The sequence below is a fragment of the Ambystoma mexicanum genome, chromosome 11 (genome assembly GCF_040938575.1).
Source record: "Ambystoma mexicanum isolate Mex_15411 chromosome 11, UKY_AmexF1_1, whole genome shotgun sequence".
Taxonomy (NCBI): domain Eukaryota; kingdom Metazoa; phylum Chordata; class Amphibia; order Caudata; family Ambystomatidae; genus Ambystoma; species Ambystoma mexicanum.
Window position 1 is genome coordinate 820,475,997 of NC_090934.1, and position 18,935 is coordinate 820,494,931.

At 47.5% G+C, this 18,935-nt stretch overlaps 1 protein-coding gene across 3 annotated transcripts in view; it reads left to right on the plus strand.

Annotated features, from left to right (window-relative positions):
• Positions 1-18,935, plus strand: part of NUCB2 (nucleobindin 2) — a 680,179-nt gene that overhangs the window by 446,811 nt on the left and 214,433 nt on the right. The gene's annotated exons all lie outside the window — the stretch shown is intronic.

The window sequence follows — 18,935 nt, forward strand, 5'->3', positions numbered from 1 at the left end:
GGACACTTGTTTATGCTTCCCCTCCCCACCCCCCCCCGACTCCCCTTCTCAACAAGATAGTGCACAAGATGCACCAGGAACTAGTCACAATGATACTGGTGGCCCCCATGTGGGCCCGCCAACCCTGGTTTGATTATCTGATGGAGATGTCCCTATCTCCTCCACTCAAACTGCCTTGCCCGTACAACATGCTGTGGCAAGACAAAGGGGAGATGCTTTACCCATGCCCGCAGACAATGAACTTAGCGGCCTGGCTCCTGAGGCCATAGAGTTGGGCACCTGCAGCTCCCTCAGAGATGTATGGACATTCTCAGGGAGGCAAGAAAACCGAACACTAGATATTGCTACTCCAGTAAATGGAAACGGTTTGTCATCTGGTGCAACTCAAAGAGCATTAACCTGATTAACTGCTCTCCCACACACATTGTTTTGTACCGAACTCATCTTCTTGACTCAGGCCTGGTCTCTAACTTTCTAAAGGTTCACTTAGCTGCGCTTTCAGCCTACACTACATCACAACAGAAAGTGTCATGATGGAATATACCAGTTATTAAAGCTTTCATGGAGGAAGTGAAAAGAATTCACCCTCCCATTTCTAACCCGGCTCCCAGATGGGACCTCACTGTGGTGTTGACTAGGCTTATGGGGGCTCCTTTCGAGCCCATGCACAAAGCAAGTCTTAAAGATCTCATCTATAAGACTGCTTTTTTAATAGCGATTACCTCCATTAGGAGAGTAAGTGAACTACAAGTGCTCTGTCCTAGACCCCTTTGTAACCGTTCACAAAGATAAGGTGGTTCTACGCACTCACCCTAGGTTCACGCCTAAATTCATTTCGAAGTTCCATGTGAACCAATCTATGGAACTACCAACGTTCTTTTAAAATCATTCAAGCATGGGAGGAAGAACCCTGCACACTCATTGTACACAGAGTTGTCATGTTCTACATGGAAAGAACTCGACCACTAAGAAAGAGTAATCAGCTTTTCGTTTCAGTGGCGGCAGGAAGAGAAGGAGACGCAGTCTCCAAATCCACGCTCTCTAGGTGGATTGTCAAATGCATCACACTCTGCTACAGTCTTGCTAAGAGAGAGCTGCCCTTCAAGCCTAGAGCGCATTTTACTCGAGGCACTGGGGCTTTCATAGCATTCATTGCAAATGTTCCCCTTGAGTCCATTTGCAAAGCGGCAACCTGGAGTTCTGTACACACCTTTGCAAAACACTATTGCTTAGACACTCATTCTAGGTCTGATTCTCAGGTGGGACAGGCAGTACTAAGACATCTTTTCACTACTATTCCTTCTCACAACCCACCTCCAACTATGGGTACTGCTCGCTAGTCTATGCACAGCATGCAATTCTATGCAGATTAACAAACATCACAAGATATGCATTACTTACCGTAAAAGCATTTGATGGTTGTATCTGCTTAGATTCACATGCGCCCACCCTTCCTCCCCGCTCAGATGGAAGGAACATAGACGTCTTGCCATTTTCTCTCTTTTCTGTAATCACTCACAATAGTCATAAGGCTCCCTCACGGCAGGAGAAAATGCAATCGGAGGGACCTCGATGCATGAGGGATCTTGGGTACACTACACGTCGTGTAGGGATAGTGTTACAGGCATGCCCATGTTGACGTCCGCTTTCTATTCTCGAAAGACCAGATGCAATACTGGATGTCGGACCATATGCACTGCATGTGAATCTAAGCAGATACAACCATCAGAAATGCTTTTACAGGAAAGTAATGCATATCTGTCTCTTACCTTTCCCCACGTTTCTCTATGGCAATTTGAGCCCGGATCCTCGCATAGGCTCTATGGCGTTACAAACATACAGGACTTCTCCTTGTGCTGTTGAAGGAAAAGGCTAGGGCATTTCCTCTGAGGTCTTTTAGCATTTCTTGGCCATCCTCTCTCATCAACTTGCATCCCTCAGAGGAGAGGACGCATCCGTTCTGGCTACCGGTATTCCAGCACAGGCATGCCAAGAGGTGGATGCCCATCTGTTCCTCCACGTGTTGTGAGCTGCATCACTGCTGCCGCCGTCCCGCTACAGCAGGTAGCATCACTACCGCCACCAGGCAGTCCTGGCTAAGTCATGTGTGGATCGCAGCACCGAAGCTCATCACAGGTCTGACATCACTACAGATAAATGGGTACTGTCCTTAATCCAGCACAGACCACCCTAGCGTTTCAAAGCCAACTGCCCAACATTCTTCCCACCAAGAAGCTGGAACACCATCTTTCTACATTTCAACGCAAAATCTGTTACTCCTCTCCAAAGGAGCCATCGAAAGCATTCCTTGAATCCAGTGATCAGACGATTGGAGATCAATTAAAAAAAATCATCTGTTCAGACTTTCAGGATGGTTACATTTCACTTGGAAGACACATACTTTAACATACCAATGGAACGGTGTCGCAGGACGTTCCTCCAGTTCGCAGTAGCAGGTCGTAACTATAATTTCAAGGAACAACCCTTCGGCCTCAAGTCTTCCCCATTGGTTGTCACCAAACACCTGGCCCATGAGGTGGCCCACCTTTGTTTGGGGTCGGGGTGGGGTCCCATGAAAATATACTCGTACTGCAGCAATGGTTGCTCTGAGCTCCTTCCATTTCTCAGGCCATAGGCCACACCACAACAAGCTTGGGCGAAAGACGAACTTCAAATCCAGGGGGAACATCATTCTCAACTTTCCAGATTTTTCAGCCATGGTGCAAGCGGCAAAGAAAACCTTTACTGGAGTGAAGCAGCTCTTGGGGTGAGAAATGTCAAATACTATTTCCAGCCACGTTGAGAGTGGAACACAGGTGTAGGACCCTTTTTTTTCGCTTCTCCTATAGGGGCTGGTAACTTTGTGGAATTGCTATGAAACCTGGGCCCATTAATAACCCCCCCGCCCACCCTCTTTGGGATCCGTGACAGAGATCCGGTGTCAGACGCCAGTCTGTCACTTTGATGAAGATTGGGGATTAAACTAGTTGACTGGTCCTTTATCACAGCTTACGCTGAGCAGAGACATGTGAATTAAGGGTGGTCATGGTGGGCTCGAGCAGTGAAATGTGCATTGCTTTGATTAGCAGGGGTTGATGTGCTGTGTACACGGGCTGATTGGGGTTGCTGGTGGGGGAGGGTGTGTCTCTTTGGGGTTTACTCGTTGTGGGGAAACAGACCTGTTTGGTTGTATTCTTTCTTGTTCATTTTAGCGGCACAGCATACTTTTATGGGAATTCAATAACCTGTTGGACAGAGCTTTGTAATGCCAATTGCTTTGTATACGCTCTGCAGGAATAATGACTGAAAGAAGCTTTCTGATGCCTAATGCAGTAGTACTGACACCTGTTGGCATTAACCTTCATGTCTTGGAATGTCTGAGGGCTGAATCATCCTCCTAAAGCTAGGAAAATTAATCTCTGTCTTGATAGGCATCCTATTAATATGTCTTTTTTGCAGGAGACACGTCTTCACCCTGATAGGGAAACTAACTTTGCTAAGAGATGGGGTTGCCACAGGTACTTTTCCTCCTTACTTATTCACAAGTGCCTTAACAAAGCGGCACCTCCTTACCTAACTGAGAGGATAGTCAGAAAATCTTCCACCCGCCCTTCCAGAACTGCCAACTTCTTTTGCCTTAACATACCTAGATTTAAGCTAAAAGAATCTGGAGGTATTAGCTTCCCAGTCAAAGCTGCACAGACTTGGAACGCACTCCCACATTCACTCATAGTGGACCAGTCCCACCTCACCTTTAGACGCAACACTTGACTTTGCTGTATTACATTCCTTTTTTGCATGCATCATTCACTGTACTACTTTCATTTATTGTGTAACTTTGTATTCTTGCCTGTATAATCTTACCTCTAATACGATGTACTCTGTAACTCAAGCTTAAAGTAATCTTGTATGCGTTGCGCCCAGTTACCTCCGAGTTAGGTGCGCCTTACAAATAAACAATCAAACAAGTACGTGGGGTTCAGGTTTATTGAGTCAGCCAAGAACTCTGGCGAGGGCACACTGATGGTGACTGGGATCATAGTTTTGCCAGGTCATGATGATCTAATATGATGTTATTTATAAAGCACTTAATACCCAGAGGTTTCTAAGCGCGGACCCGGGGATCGAACCTGTGGTGCTCTGTGTCGTCTTGCTTGCTAGACGAGGACATTGCCCCAGAGCTATCCTCCAGATATGATTGTTACTCTCCCAACATAGATTCTGTACAGTATTGTGATTGGATTGGTCAGCAATTTTTCACAGTTAAGGACTTTAATACGGTTCTTGATATCTTCCTTGATCGCCTAACCCTGCTCAGTAGTTTAACAAGAGTGGTGGCAGGATCAAACAACTGTATGACCTCTATAGGTTGACAGACTTGTGGAGGGGTATGAAGGGCACCCAGGATGTAACTTTTTATTCGCTGATTCACCATTCTCCATCACGCATAACTACATTTTTATGTGCAATAGGGGGGGGAGATGGATTGAGGACACTGCTATTCTTCCTTGCACGATTTCAGACCACTCGAGCGAATGCTCATTTTTGTATTCCAAGTATGTGTAGGGGTGGCTCTGGCTGGAAATGTAAAGCAGTGGCCTTTTCTGATGTGGCGTTTAGTTCCTACCTTCGTGAGTAGATCATTATTTTTCCAACAATTCGTGATTGGTTACATCACCGGCTACACTCTGGTAATCGTTTTAATGCTTTACTCTGGGAGTATGTATTTCCAAGAAAACTGGGGTCCTGCAAACTCTCCGATCCTAATTGGATCAGCTTGAGCAAAGGCTTAGAGACCTAGAAGACTTATGTTGGGGAGAATTTTCCTTTTAGTGTTCACTTCATCCCACCTTAGATATCCCCAGCTGTTTTGCTGAAGTTACGGACTTTGTACTCTATGTATTTTTTGATTATTTATGGAGTTTGACAAACTCCATAGGCATCATCATTTTACATTATGACTCGCTGCACCCTGAGTGCAGTGTCACAGAAAAATCCTTTGCATTTCTGCTAAGGTTTAAATACCTTCTCTTGGATAAACTGTTTCCAAGAGTAGTAAAGTGAAATTGACTTTACTTACATTTGTAACTTTGTAGACCCAGCACACACTATCTTCCATAGAGTGCTGGAGGGGTTACTTAGGATCCCCTTTGTCTACATTCTCATGTAACATTGTTATGTTCCCCTTTCTACAATGAATGGCTTTTGGCAGTCTTTTTCCTACCATTATGTGATTTTACCGCGGGCTGCGTTCGCAGCTGCAGTATAGCACCCATGGGTGCCCATTTTGTCAAAATGGCCCGGTCTTCTTTTTTTGCCATTTCTTGTTGGAAAGGTCCTTCATGAGATTTACTCTGCGCGCCAAACCAGGTTTGGTCTCTTTGTTTGTTTTGTCTTTGGCAGGATTCACTGGTGAAGCCGGCCTCTGGCTCCAGCGTGTCTGGCAGGGCAGGAAGCAAGGGAGGTGCACGAAATGCCCTGCGCTTGGTCTCCTTGGTTACAGGAATGCACCCAAAGGTGATTGGCCGGCTGGCTGTCCTTGGAGGACAGCCACCCTGCTGTGTGAGTGACGACAGCTAGGCTGCAAATGAATGGGAGAGACTTGCATAAAAGGCAAGGTCTTTTGCAAGGAAGGCAGAGTTGACCACTGGACGAAGGAATCAGAAGAAGAACTTGGAAGAGAAGCTTGCTGCAACTCCTGGACCGTTGGTTTGCCCGGTGAAACCCTGCTGCAGTGCCAAAGCTCTGAATTTTGCCTCGACTAGAGAAGTCCAGGAAAGAATGACTTCTCCCCTTGGGTTGGTGGGAACAATTGACCCCAAGACGAACTCTACTGACACCCCTCTCTCTGCTGGCTGTACTTCCATTGCTGCTGCAGGAACCGAGTGCTAGGGGACAGGAACACCAGAATCAAGTGCATTGTTTTTAAGCCAGACCCAAGCTCCAGGAAGATCCTCTGGACTCCCTGAGTCACCTCAACAAAGTGCTGGACCCCAGAAGCAAGGAAAGCCTACAAGGTGTCCAAGAACGGCGGTGGTGCTGAAACTGCAAAGTGCTGCTGATTGATCTGAACTTTTCCCATTGCTGCAGCTGACCTTCGAATCGTAGTGCAGGAGTCCCCAGACGTCCTCCCTCTCATCCCCACGACTGAGGATGACGCCCAGGAACAACAGGATCTACATGAAGTACAAAAGGGACAGAAGCCAGCTGGAACCATTTCTTCAGACCTAAGGTACTGTGAACTAAGGGGTACTTGCCTCTTGATGTGTTGCTCGTTTGCTCTCAGTTGAGACTTGCATTGGCAGCCCTTTGCAGAGTTGCTTGCCGCTTTGCCCTCCACAAGCTTCCCAGTTTTTGGCCCAACAGTGAGTTATTTTTCAACAAACTCTTTAAAAATTGTGCAAGATGTTTACTTACCTTCAAGAAGTCCTGCAGCTCCCCTAGACTTTGCTCAAGTGACGTTGGCTGCCCTGGCTCCCTGAAAGACTCTTCTAACCTCTGACTGTGTTTTAACTAGCCCTCCAAAAAGTCATACATACCTTACTTGTATAGCTGGGAAAAGAGGTTCATCTGCATTGCATTGGGGGTGAGGGGGAGTTCAAAGGTGCTTACCTGTTTGAGAAACGTGTTAACCATTGGTCCTTCCCTAACCTTTTCCTTTTTGCCACAACTTCAGTATTACCATTTAAGTGTGAAGAGTGATATATTAATGTCCACAGTGTCCTAGCAATAAAGTCACCTCAGGGTGTAGGAAAATCTGTGTGCCATCCCAAAAGGGTACCTACTTACTTTATTGAACTGATGGAGTGTATTTTGAAGTGTATTTTTATTGTTGTCAATTGCTCCCTTCTGAAGAATGCTTATTTTAAAACTGACTGTTAAATTAATAAATAATTATTTTATCAAGACACCGCAAGTGTATTTGAATACTTGTCACTGTGAAACTCTATGCACAACCCTACAGCTCACATTGACCCCTCTTGTGATAAGCCTGGCTGCTCAGTCACTCTACCAACTTGTGTAGTAGACTTATACCAGAGGTTGTGTTACCTATTGCCAATAGGACAAGGCTGGTGTAGTCTCCCACAGGGTTACTACATACAATCTTGCCTAACAACTTATAATGTGGCCAATGACGCCAAAACTCAAGTAGACGTTCAGGAACACGGCCCAGTGCAAATCTGAATGTTGAGTGTCACAGGCTTTAGCAAGGCAATATGGAGAGAGCCGGAAGGGAGGGGAAGAGTGAAGGGTTGTAGGGGGGGGGGGGTTACTAGCCTGGTTAGCTCGTAATGACAGGCCCCAAGCCTTTATTCATTCGCTCTGTGACTAGAATGGTGTTCTCAATCACTCAGACACTGACATCACAGGTTTGTGTTCAATATTTTACTAAATTATACGCATTCATGCTTGATAAGTCACCATGGCAGATAGAGGCATACTTAGAGCAGACTGACTTGTATTGATTTTCCCTTAGAGAGAGAGAGCTCTTGAATGGCTTAATGACGATGCAAGAAATATTGTCCATTATCTGATGCCTTGCTGGTGGGAAGTTGCCCAGACTGCTTCTCGGCAGAATTTTATAAGGCATATGCTGAGTATCGTGCGCCTCACCTCCTTCTTTCCGCTGCTGTTGGAAGAAAATTAGGACCGAGTGTAGTGTGTAGCCTACAAGCCGAAATAATAGTGAAAATAATAGCCTATAGACTCTCCCTGTTAATGTCCAAGTGCGTTCTGGCGGACCAATCGGGCTCCACCTCATATGGGCTGCGTCGACTGTTCAGTACGATACATACCAATCTGGATTTACCGGCGGCCGCGGCCCTCCTGGACAGGGAGAAGGCCTTTGATTTGATTTGAGTGGCCATTTTTATTGGCGGTTCTCTGTAGAATGGCAGTCTGGTATATTTTCTTTCTCTCGTTCAGCTGCTCTGACCTTCCACTGGTGAGTCTGCTCATAAAGGTTCAGTTGTCTGAAAAGTTACTTATTTGTAGGGGCACACAGCAAGGGTGTCCCCTCTCTCCCCTGCTATTTGCCTTAGCCTTGGACTCGTAGCAGCCCTGTTGAGGGAGCAACATATTCCACATCTTCTTCTGTGGGTACTTAAGAAGGGGATCCTTTCTGAATTCTTGTGAGAAAGGAAGCAGGCTAGAGTTAGCTGGGACATGATGGTGGCCCCACTAATACAGGGAGGCCTTGCTCTGCCAGATTTTGAAGGGTATCATTTGGCTGCCGAGGGGCAATGCCTATTTCATTGGTACTTGCCAAACACAGACCGAACTCCTATGCAAGTCGAAAGAGCGATAGCAGCGCCCATACTGTTTAGGTCCGTTACACTTTAAGGTATGACCAACAAAGCCATTTAGATCAATGGCGTGGGCTGCATGTGCACAGCCTGGACCTGCATTGCCGATAAACTGTCCCTTGGGCAACTCTATTCGCCACTCCTCGTGGTCATTAATGTCTGGGGGATACTTATAACAAAGGAAAAACAATATATACAAAGTATGCAGAAAGTGCGGCTGAGCAGGTTGGCTGATCTTTTTGGACTTCACGGACTTGGGTGGGGTATCTGCTCTTGAGACCTCCATGTACTTTAGGATGCGTAATTCGTTTAAGGAGGTATTCAACTCATTTGCCACACAGCTGAGCACATATGTGCTGTTACATGACAACTGCGCAGAAGGGGTGGGCAGATTGACCTCCAGGATTTATGCCAGGCTGATTGACGAATTATCAGGGTGGTCTGGAGCCACTCGTAGACTGTTGCAAGGTTCACTACAACAGTCTATCACGGATGAGGCCTGGAGATACAACTGTGCACAGACTAAGTTTGTCTCATTTAATAGTTGCTTCAAACTGATTCATTTTAAACTTTTACAGCAGATATTACACTCCGGCTCAGCTGCACGGATTATATCCCGAATCCTCTCCTGTGTCTGGCAGATGTGGGGTGGGCCCAGCAAACCTTTTTCATTTGGCATGGGAATGCGGGGAGGTCCATATTTGACTCAAGGTGTTTGACGCTGCCAGGGAAATGGTAGGGGTGCAAATTAAACCCTCACCATTGATAGCTCTGCTAGGATATACTGAAGACATCCTGGTGTATGGCAAGAGATTGGCAGGACTATAGTTTGTACTTGCCAAACGCTGTATTGCTTGAACGTGCGGAAGGGGCCTTCCACCACGGTTAGGAGTTTGGCTCCAGGATATAACATACTGTTATGATATGGAGGACATTTACGGAAATACATCATTCTCCACAAGACCTAAGGACTTCTGGGCCTTGTGCTATAGCCCGGGGAACAAGGGTGATGCTCAGTCTTCCTGATTGTGGGAGAGTCCTGGCAGGTATAAAAGACTGGAAGAAAGGAAGAAAAATGGGCGGGACCCTCTTTTTTTTGTTGGGGGCCTGACTCTGGAGGGTCGGAAGGTACAGAGATAGAGAGGAAGTAGAGTCGACGGCTACCCAGGCCTAAGGCGTGACAGGGGGTCGCAATATTCCTTGCAGTGGTGTTAAATGTATTGTGAATGTAAACAATACATAGAATATCTGGTCACTATTGTATGATTACTAACTCACCGATATGCAACCTGTAAATGTATTTCAAGTATGCATACACTATGTGCCACGGCACATAAAGTATTGTATAAACATGTCTTCCTGTTAAAATAAACCTTCCTGTTTATTATACGCCACGGTGATCCTTTTTTCTCCAGCTAGTATTTTCCTAGCTCCACTGCAAGGAATATTGCGACCCCCCCTGTCACGCCTTAGGCCGAGGTATAAAAGACTCCCATTCTGAAAGGTGGGAGTCTTTCTGGGGGTAGATGGCCATTGTTTGTCTTCAGTTATTCCTCTTTGTGCCTCCTGTCTGGATAATGTTTGTACTGTAAAGCTGCTGTTATAAATTGTCAATATGAATCATGATTTAGGACTGTGCCGTCAGGTTTAAAGGTTTAATAAAGAGAATTCTGAAAACGGATTAACAAAATGAAGTTGAACCTTGCCCTCTGGTACTTCGAGGGGAGTGGGTCCTCCGACTTATTCCATATCTGACAGTAATCGCCACACCTGTGCTGCTTTGGAAAATCTTTCGGCGTCTGCGTCCTGCGTCGATGACGTCGATACGCCGCCCTCGAGGACCTCCTCCGCCGGCCGACGTCACTGGATGTTATAAGTAGGACGCACGACGCCCGTAGCCTCAGTTCCGTTTTTTCCGCGAACGTGTTCGCTTCAGAAATGTCGGCGCGCCTCGACTCTTTGGAGTTTGTTGTTTCTCGGTTCTTCGAACCTGTTCGTTTTGTGAAGTTTCTTCTTCGTGAAGGATGTCTACCTCGTCTTCCACCCCGCGTCCAGGATTTAAGAAGTGTGGGGACTGTGGGTCCAAGATGTCGGTTACGGACTCGCACAACGCCTGCCTCTGGTGCCTCGGGGAGGCCCATGACACGGATGACGTCTAAAGCCTTGCGGGAGCGCAAGAAGTAGTTATCGGTAGGTAAGGTGTCTAAGCCACGGAAGCCGAGGTCTGCGGGGCTTTCGACGGACGATTCGAGAGGCGTCGGAAGTCCAGTGGATCTCGGTCCCGCCACTCCTCTGCCTCTTTGAGGCACTCCCGGAAGCGCCGTTATCGGTCGCCTTCCCCATCCTCTTCCGAGGATTCCGCCCGTCGGCGGGTCGCTTACCATACCAAGCAGGTGACGCCAGAGGAATGGGCTTCCTTCGGGAAGAAAATGTCAGTGATTCTCGAATCGCAGGGCACCGGTCCATCTGCGCCTCCGAGTGGGGTCGGTTGTGATCGGTCGAGAGACACCGCTCGCACGCCTTCGGGCTCGGGTGGTCGGCACGATTCGCGGGAGTGGTCCCGCTTGGACAAGGGGAATCGTTCTCGTCATGCCCGGTCCAGGTCCCGGTCCTCGACACGCTCCAGACCGTGTGAATCTGTGATGTCTTCGAAGAAGTCGTCGGCGCCGAGGTCGTCGATGGACTCTTTCGAGGCCCTGCCTCCGAAGAAGTCGTCGGCGCCCAGGTTGTCGAAGGACACGCTCGGGGCTCTTGCCTCGGGGCTCCTGCCTCGGGGCCTGTGTCAACGCCATCGATGCTGTCGGCGCCGTGTTTGGCCTCGACGCCGATTCACTCGATGCCTTTCGAGGCTGTGTTGATGGGGGTACCCCGAGGCTCGGTGGAACCCCCTAGAAAGGCTCTGGCCAAGGTCAAGCATGGCTTTGGTTCACATTCTGTGCCTTCTTACCGCCATCTTGAGTTTATTTCAGAGGTGGATGAGGGCTCTGATGATGGCATGGTTCCTAATACGGTGCCAGACGAGATTCTCGCGTGCCATAGCCAATTTGAGGACCTGAGGCAGTCCCTGCACGATGGTAGTGGGCTGGACACCTCTCCGGAGGTGGAGTTTTGTAGGCCTGAGCCTGGCACTCATGCCGACTCCTCGTACCGGCGCCTTATGTCGAGGGTCACCGAGTACTTGGGATGGTCTGCTCGCCAGGGGAGTTTCTTCAGGATGACCTTACAGATATCCTCGACCTTTGTCCACCTGCTGACCCGGTACTGCAGTTTCATATGGCTCTACAGAAGAGGGTGGTGGCGGCTTGGACTGCTCCGGAGAGTCTCCCGGCAGTGGGCAAGTCTTTGCTGTGAAAATACCACCCAGCCAGTAGCGACCCCTGCTACTTGTCCAAGCACCCCACTCCGGAGAATTTGGTGGTGCAGGCGGCTACGGCCCTGGCAAAGCAGGCGTTGTATCCTACCGTCCCTTCTGATAGGGATGACAAGCGTTTTGACGGCTGGGCGAAGAAAGTGTTTTCTTCAGGGGGTATCGTGCTTCAGGCGGCCAACTCCGTATGTGCCTTGTCATGTTTCACGCACACTCTGTGGAACTGTTTTCTTAGTGGATGAACATATTCCCGAAGGGGACGAACGGGATGGTTTCCTTGCCATGGTTCAGGATGCCAAGGATGTCATGTGTGAGGCCGTTCAGTCGGGTTTGGACATTGCAGATTGCGTCAGCGGGTCCATGGCAGCGAGCACCGTGATACGCAGGTTTGCGTGGTTGCAGAAGCCAGGGTTTGCTCCTGATGTGCAGGCCCGGCTCCTGAACATGCCCTTTGACGGGGAACATCTTTTTGGCAGCAAGGCTGACGAGAGCCTTGAGAGGTTGCAGACCTCAAAAGCTGCAGCAAAGTCGTTGGGCGCTGCAGTTAGACAACCTCTGCCTTTTCGTCCTAGGGGACAGCAATGGAGGGGAGGTTCCTTTTTGTTATTACTCATCCTTTGGTAAAGCGAGAGGAGCTGCCAGTCAAAGGGGCCACCGTAGAAGTGCCAGGGGTAGAAAACAAGGTACTCGAGGTGCCAAGGCCGCTCGGGCTGTTGCTTCCTTGCCCTCAGACAACACCTTCAGCCGCTTCAGCTCAGTCATGAGGCCATGTCCCATGGTTCACCGGTTGGGGGAAGTCTGGCGCAGCATCTTGCAGAGTGGCGCGCCATTACTTCAGATGTGTGGGTTCTGGAGATCATAACCCGCGGCTACTGTCTTCCTTTCCGGCAGAGGCCTCAAGACAATCCACCGGGGAATCTCTCTTTAAAGAGTCCGGATCCGCTCCTTGCGCAGGAAATTCAATCCCTGCTGGAGAAAGGCGCCATAGAATGGTGCCTGTAGCGGAGAGGAACAAGGGATAGTATTCCCCTTATTTTTTGATTTCCAAGAAAGATGGGGGATTGAGACCCATCATGGACTTGCGCAGTTTGAACAAACTCCTCAGGAAGGACAAGTTCAAGATGGTTACTCTCTCCCAAGTCCTCCAGGCCCTTCAACTTCAGGACTGGTTGGTGTCTCTCGACCTCAAGGACGCTTATTTTCATGTGCCGATGCATCCAAAGTACAAAAAGTTCCTGAGGTTCGCGGTTGGTGACTCGCACTTTCAGTTTCGGGTCCTGCCGTTCAGATGGACCTCTGCCCCGAGGGTCTTCACCAAGCTCATGGTAGTGGTGGCAGCGCACCTCAGGAAAGGGGGGATTCACGTCTACCCCTACCTGGACGATTGGTTGATCTGGGCGCGCTCTCCCGAGCAAGTTTTGGATCATCTGTCAGTCACCTGCCACTCCCTCCACAAGCTGGGCTTCTCCCTCAACTTAAAGAAGTCCCATTTGACACCAACTCAGAGCCTCCAGTACATCGGAGCAGTGCTCGACACGTCCCTGGGGTAGTGTTTTCCTCCCCAGGTGAGGGCTCATCACATTCAGCAGATGGTACACAAGTTTCAGCTTGCCCAGAGTCTCCCAGCGTTCGAGTTCTTGAGATTGCTCCACCTCATGGCATCCTGCATTCTACTTGTGCCGGAGGCCAGGTTGTGGATGAGAACTTTGCAATGGGCACTCAAGCTCCAGTGTTCTCAGTCCTCCGGCAGGATGTCGGACCCTGTTCAGGTGCCGTCCTTGGTCGCCCAGGACCGTGTGTGGTGGGCTGTCAAAGACCATCTGATGAAGGGGGCTCTATTTTGGCTACCCTGGCCAGAGGTGACGATCGTGACGGACGCATCCCTCACGGGATGGGGAGCTCATGCAAACGAGTTGACAGTCGGCGGTCGTTGGTCTCCGTCGGAGTACAGACTCCATATCAATCTGTTGGAGCTGAGGGCCGTCCGGCTAGCCCTGAAGGCTTTTCTGCCGACTGTGCGAGGGAAGAATGTCCTGATTCTGATGGACAACAAGGTGTCCATGCACTACCGCAACAAAAAAGGGGGGGGGGGGGCAGGGTCACTTCCTCTGTGCAGGGAGGCGATGCAGTTCTGGTTCTGGGCAATCCAGCAGGAAGTTTTCGATCTCGGCAGTTCATCTGGCCGGAGACGAAAATGAGACGGCGGACGCTCTGAGCAGGCAGAGCGCAATCTCTCACGAGTGGGAGTTGGCTCAGGAGATTCTCCTGGAGATCTTTGCCCTTTGGGGGACCCCTCAAGTGGATCTCTTCGCCTCCAATGTCCACCAGAAGTGCGAGAGGTTCTGCTTGCGGGAATTTCCTCCGAAAGGAGCCTTAGGAGACACGTTCGTGGTGGAGTGGTCAGTCCCACTTCTGTACGCGTTTCCTCCAGTCCCCGTCATTCCGCAAGTGCTGCGGAGGTTACAGAGGTTCGGTTCCCGGATGATCCTCATTGCTCCGGCGTGGGCCCGGAGGACGTGGTACCCGGACCTTCTCGACTTGTCCATCTGCCCTCCACGTCGTCTTCCCTACTGAGGCGATCTGCTCTCACGGGAGGGGGGGGGGTCAGGTTCTCCATCCAGAGGTCAGATCCCTCAACCTTCACGCTTGGTTTCTGAAAGGTTGAGGTATAAGGATTGGGACCTTCCTGAAGACGTGATGGAGGTGTTGCTCACGGCCAGCGATAAAGTCCCTGTACCGTTGCTGTTGGAGAAAGTTCTGCGACTGGTGCAGGGTTAAGAATGTGGATCCTTTTTCATGTGACATTCCTGTGGTTCTGTCTTTTTTTGCTTTCTTTAGCCCACAGGGGCTTGCAAGTGGGTACCGTTAAAGGTTACCTGGCGGCGTTGTCCTGATTTAAGCGCTCGTCTGAAGAGTGTTCATATTTTAAAGTTCCTTAAATTTCTCAGTTTCTGAAAGGGCTCACTAATGTGTTCCCTCTGTCACCTTTCCAGGTGCCCGGTTAGGATTTGAACCTTGTTCTCAAGTTTCTGATGGGTGCTCCGTTTGAGCCATTGCATTCAGGCCCTTTGAGACTGTTAACTCTTAAAACTGTATTTTTGGTTGCAGTCACTTCCGCTCGCAGAGTGAGTGAATTACAGGCACTTTCAGTTAAGCCACCCTTCACTGTGTTTCATAAGGACAGGGTTGTCCTTAGTGTTCGTCCTTCCTTTCTTCCGAAGGTGGTGTCGGAATTTCATTTAGGCCAGAAGGTTGTTCTTCCTGCGTTTTATCCACCTCCACATCCTGGTAAGGAAGAGGAGAGGCTCCATAGGCTTGATCCTAGGAGAGCGTTAAGCTTTTATATTTCACTCATGTCCCGGGTCAGAGTGGACGATCAACTCTTCATTGGTTACGCTGGAAAGCGTTTGGGACAAGCTGTGATGAAACAGAATTTGTCTCCGATTATTTTGGCTATCTGAGTGTTACCGCTTGGTGGGTAAGGACCCACCGGTCGGCTTACGGGCCCATTCTACCAGGGGTATGGCTGCCTCTACTGCCCTACAGAGAGGTGCTCCTATTCATAACATCTGTGATGCAGCCACCTGGGCTTCGATACATACTTTTGTACGTCACTACTCCCTCGATTCCATCCGGGGGCTGGATCTGGCGTTTGGTAAGGCGGTCCTTTACTCCGCAATTTGATTGGGCATTCTAAATTTCTGTTTTCTAAATTCTTTTCCCACCTCCTTCCATTGGTACTGCTTTGGGAGTCTGTCATAGATATGGACTACGTCGGAGGACCCGACCCCCTCGAAGAACAAGTTACTCTTACCTGGTAACGTTCTTTCGATGGTATGGTCTGACGACGTATTCCATATCGCGCCCTCCCTGCCTTCCCCGCTACAGAATTTTATGCGATTGCAGCTTACGTTTCCGCAAGGCTTTGTGTGGTCAGACTGGCAGAAGACTGGTGCCACACGTTCTGGGAAAAAACTACAATTGAGGCTACGGGCGTCGTGCGTCCTACTTATAACATCCAGTGACGTCGGCCGTCGGAGGCGGTCCTCGAGGGCGGCGTATCGACGTCATCGACGCAGGACGCAGACGCCGAAAGATTTTCCGAAGCAGCACAGCTGTGGTGATTACTGTCATAGATATGGAATACGTTGTCGGACCATCCCATCGAAAGAACGTTACCAGGTAAGAGAGTAACTTGTTCTTCTGGATCACCACAGTATGTGTATACTGCTTTATAATCTATTCAAATAGCATGCAAATCTGTGAAACGTCCATACTGTAGAAGGAACATGTAAGTTACTTAACTGTAAGTCCTGTCCTCCAGAATTGGTATCTTTCATAGATTCACATGCGGCCCTCTAGCTTATGGCTCATATTGCACATCCACGTGCGATATGCTAAATCTGAAGATGGTCTCCATGAGTGGATGGAGTTTCTGCAGGGACTGAAATTGAGATTGGATAAGCAGGAGCTAACCCCAACTTCTGGGTATCCAGCATTAACCTGTGACCAGGAGCTGCCACTGAAGAACCAGGAGCTAGTGCATAACGTACCACAAATAAATATAACTTCCACATAAGATGCAGAGTTACCATTTGGTCCCTTAATTATGATACATTATACTTTAAATGTCCTATAAATATATCATATTTATTTATAATTTCTCCTAAATAAACAGATTTACATTTATATAGAATTGTTTATTCTACATCAGTTTGCATGAGGAGCCAGATGGTCTCCTGCTAGCTGTTGGTATCAAGCGAACCCTGGCTCTTGTAGGCTAAAAACAGGAGCTAAATAGCTCCCAGCTCCCCTCAATTTCGAACCTTGTTTATGTCTATTGGATGTGGGGAAATATGACCCATAACAACTCTAAGAGAACACGAAAGTAACTGCAGTTTCAAATGTGGATTCCCAGCCTGAATGGCAATATTCCAGCAACATGTGAATATTCTTACATAATATTATTCTTATATTCGTACATGAATAGAGGAAGTGAGCATTGTGTGGTTTATACTTTGTTTTAGGCATAGAAGATTGAATGATTTGTTTTGTGATTTATTGTTTTTTTTGTTTTAATGTTCTTGCTTGATTATTGTGTAAAGATTTTGTAAGGCCAACTTGGTTTAGTCAAATCATAAAAATAAGACATCTTTAAAAGGTACCAATATTAGAAAACCGGAATTAAAAGAAAGTAACTTGTTCTTTCTCTATGATTCAGCCTTCTATATCATGTGTTTGCCTCCTGCTCTTTCGGTGTTATCCCATACCTGTCTGTGTACATGGACATTTTCTGAAATTGTATTTAAGGTAATGGCAAAAGCTGAACAAAAGCTACTAGGTGTACCCGGGTATCCTAAGCTAACCTAGCGCTTTCTCTGTCTGTGCCTATTTGTCTCACTCTCTGTCTCTCTCTGTGGTTGTCATGTTTTCGGACAGATATTTTCTAGAGCCAGCTCAGCATGATCAGATAAACGCATATCTTGAAAGGGGTGCTATTATTTCATGGTTAAGGTTGTGACTGGTCTGAAATGTGAAGTTCTACATTGCCTTAGCTTGTTTCCTGCAGGAATGTTTCCATGGCACTGAGTGTGCACTGTCCCTATGGAATGAGATTTGTGGATAGGGTCTGCTGTGGGCACTGGTGTTCTGACCGAACTTGTAGGGGACCAGCTGCAGGGTTTATAACTGTGCATACTGAACAAAATGCAAAGGGTTTTCAGCACTACCAACTATTCCGTGGCCAGTTCGCAAAATGAAATATTGCTTTGGTGCTCACATAAGATTTATACCATTGGGATTAATCTGAGTGTGGATCATTTCTAACAATGAAAGCTTTTTTGATAGATAAAATGGTGTGCCTTCTTGGCAAAAGCAAATATGTACAAATAAGAATTTTACACTTGTTTTTCTGAGCAAAGACTATTAAGATAACCTAAAATAATCATAGAAATTATTTTCTGATAGTTATCATTCCAAGGCGGACAGTCTGCTGCACTCCTTTTGTACACTTTTGAAGTACCCCTAGGACGTCACATTTGAGGTTTGCTGGCTGCTGTGCAAAGAGAATTTTGGGAACAAATGAATGACCACCTCTGTATTAGACAAATATGTCTGTGATTAATGGGTGGTATTCTTAAATCATTAGGTACATAATAACGCACACTGCATTTGTAACTGTTAATGAAGACTTCTCTTTTGGCAACTTTCCCTCCTTTGCTTTTTAACCTTTTCCAACTTGTTACAGGAAGGTGAAACCTTCAGCTTCACTCCCCTAGCCTTGTGCTCATTTTGTTATGGGGAATGTGATCAGTCCTTCAGACTATCATTACTAGGAAACTGTTTCCCATTTGACTTTTTACCCTTTACATTTTTGGTAAATTTGTGACATTGCACACATTATCGTACAATGCAGAGGGGGATACTTTTGTATCATCCTAGTCTGTTAAACCTGGTATTTTTGGTGACTTTTATATGTGCCTAAAGACAAGCTAGCGGCAGCAATTTGTGTTATTTCTAGTGTGCACATTCCAGTTTACTGCATATGGCACTAAACGTGGCTAGTGCCCTAAAATGCCCGCACCACGAGATTTCCTCTAGTTCTTTGGCCATATTATTGTTTGGTCTTCTTCCTGCCTTCTCAGGTCAGGAAATCCCATATAAGGTCATGCAATTGTCTGGGTAAGCTGCTGCTTTCACAAGCTAGTGATGCCCTTGTGTCTGCTTGGTCCAGGAAGGGGTGGGACTGTCTGGTCCACCTGCACATCTGTGGTGGCTGAGAGTTTAGGTGTGTGGCATGAGTGAAACCCGCAGTGGCCCTGTAAGTGATTTCAACCCAGCACTTCAACTAAGTCAATGCCTACTATGGGATGCCTAATGGAAACCCTCATTTATATATTTTCATGTCAAAAGTTTTTCATCCTGGATGATGTACCCTTATATAACGCCCCTCTCTTTGAATTCCCCGGTCTCACTGAACCAAGAAATAGGTTTGTTTTGCAAATTAAAAGATTTATTTGAAGAATTGAACAATATATATATCACACTTTTATAAATATGGATAATATCTGAATATCACACTTATGAATATGAACAATGATCAGCAATGGGTAATATCACAATATCAACAATCTCTTTAATCAATTAGAAGTAGGAATAGGAAGAATAATGTAGCAGAGAATAACTTTGTGGTTCAAGGAAATGCAATGATAGGAAAGAATGCAACACAGAAGAAACTTGATATGAATTCAACCAAAGACAAT